The following is a 2,433-nucleotide window of genomic DNA, read 5'->3' as shown; positions in this document are numbered from 1 at the left end:
TTCTCAGAGCTTTGGGTTCAGACTGGCACTACATCAGGGGCTTTCCTGGGCCTCCAGCTTGCAGGTGCAGATCATGAGATCTCCACAATCACGTAATCCAACCCATCATAGTATATCTCTATCCCATTGGTTATGCTTCTCTGGAGAACCATGAGTAATACACTGACCTCCACTCACTAGATGCCAGTAGCACCCCCACCTAGTTATGGCAATCGAAAATGTCTCCAGACATTGCCAAATATCCCTGGAGCTGGAGAGCACCCACTGCTGAAAATCGCTAGCGTAGGTTAATTCCTCTGACTGTCTTTCGGTCCAGAAAAGCGAGAACCATTTGTTCTATTCAAGCTCCATCCACTGGGACAATTTCCCTTCCCCACCATCTACCAGAAACACTCCAGAGCCCCCACGGCCCACTCTCAGCTGGTACCCACATATCCCAGAGAATCATCTGAAGGCAGGGCTCAGCCATCTAGTCACAGAAGTTGATGTGGGCCACAGACGTAGATTGAGAGAGGAGTCAACACAAGCAGGAGTGCATGTCACGGGGGTCTCAGCCACCTGCTCACGCACTGACCCGTGCCTTCTGGATTTTCTCCAACCCATCCTCTCATGCCCCATCTTCACTTGATGACAGATTACAGCTGCATGTGCCCAACTTTATGGATGAGCGGGTCGAGTAACACCCAGTCTTTGATGGCCAGCTTAGTATTGCAGAGTCAGCTGATGCCCTCGGTCATCTGTTCAGTCCTTACCAGGACCCAGTGGTACACCAGGAGCTGCTTTTTAGAAAGCGAAATCTATATATAGAAGGCAGCGTGGGTTTGCTCCAGAATATGGGGTTCGATACTACAGTTCACCTCCTGGGGCTCTCTGCTATGTTGCTATTGGCCACAAACACTTGAGCACCACTGAATCTGTTGGGTGACGAGGCCTAGGGGACCCCACCTGCAACTGGTAGTCTTAAGGGCACCCTGGACAATGCATTGGGATAGCACCCCAAATCATGTATAGGATGCCTTCAAAATGCAAAAAGTCTCAGCAAGCATCATGCCTCATTTTGGGGTATGATCACTTATCTTCCACTTTCTTGGGGTGTCCTGAAATGCTCCACAGGATCCTTAGCCACTTCACCAAGTGGGTGAGCCCCCGAGCATTTATGGGGTTCATCTCCTACTTCTGTGTCTTACCAAGGTGATGGCAGTGACTGCTGCCATCACGCTGGCTGCAGAAGGGAGGCGGCTGGGGCTGCACACTCCATGGAGCTGGTGGGAGCCCCGCGCTTCTGAGTTGGGGCAGAAGCTCCCTGAAAGCCGCTGCAGCCGCCCAACCCACAGCTGCAGACCCAGGCCTCCTGTGCTGCGAAGAAGGCAGGGGCCCCGCCCTCCTGGGCGGGGCTACAGCCATCCAAACAGCAACTGTGGATCCAAGCCTCCCTGTGCTCTTGGAGGGGGCCAAGAGCAGGTAGGAGCTGCCTTCCTGGATGCAGCTGCCCGACAGGCAGCTGCAGACCTGGGCCTCCCGCTCCACAGATTAGGAAGGAGCTAGGGACAGGCAGGAATCCCGCCCCTTCCAAGCTGGTGGGGCGGGAGCTCTCCAGATGCGGTTGCGGCCCTCCCAGGTGCAGGACGGGGGCATCTCTGCAGCCTGTACCCTCAACCGCCATCTTCCGTCCCTGCAGGCTCAGGGGTGCCTGCTTCCACTGCCTGGCTTCCACTGGCTCTCCTCTCTGGCACCTGCTCCAATCTCAAAGCCCGGTTGGGGCCAAGCCCTGGGGCCATGAATGGCAACGGAAGGCCTGGGCGGAAGGTGGGGTCCCTGTAAGACCCCACTTTCAGACCAAAGAGGGCCTGAAGGCTGGGGCCAGGCTGCCAGTCCCACGGACCAGAGTGGGGACTCGTGGTGCCTCCTCCGGCCCACCCCCGGCCACCAGTGGACCAGTCAACATGCACTTCCTCCCCTCTGAGGTCCATAACAGCCCTGGGCTCAGCCAGAACAGGGCAGAGGACAGTCAGCCAGGGGACAGTCAGCCAGAGGACGGGGAGAAGACAGAGAGATGATGGGATGGCCAACTGCAGAGAGGAGCTACCCACTCTGGGTCTTCTCTGAGCTATTGTAATACTAAATACAGTTCTTCTTCGTCTTCTTCCCCCTTCACTTGTCTGCATACCTCATTCTTCCCAGATGCAGGACGAGAACTCGGACAAAGATGCCATGGAGGTTTCCGGGCGTGAGCACCCACGAAGATCCCAAAACAAAGGACCCTAATGTACTTGCCACTTGTGTCCCATCAGGACCAGTCAGCATAGTGTCAGTGGTGTGGTCCACTATGGTTTTCTGTGGCATCTCTGCGGATGCTATCATGGCAGAGAGGGCAGGAAAACTGGCATAACCCTGAGGCAGACTGGGAAGGGGTGCTGTGGGCGCCCTAAATGC

The sequence above is a fragment of the Rhinopithecus bieti genome, unplaced genomic scaffold, assembly GCF_001698545.2.
Source record: "Rhinopithecus bieti isolate Rb0 unplaced genomic scaffold, ASM169854v2 scaffold_9876, whole genome shotgun sequence".
Taxonomy (NCBI): Eukaryota; Metazoa; Chordata; class Mammalia; order Primates; family Cercopithecidae; genus Rhinopithecus; species Rhinopithecus bieti.
The sequence above is the reverse complement of the archived record's forward strand: the minus strand, read 5'-3'. Positions refer to the sequence as shown.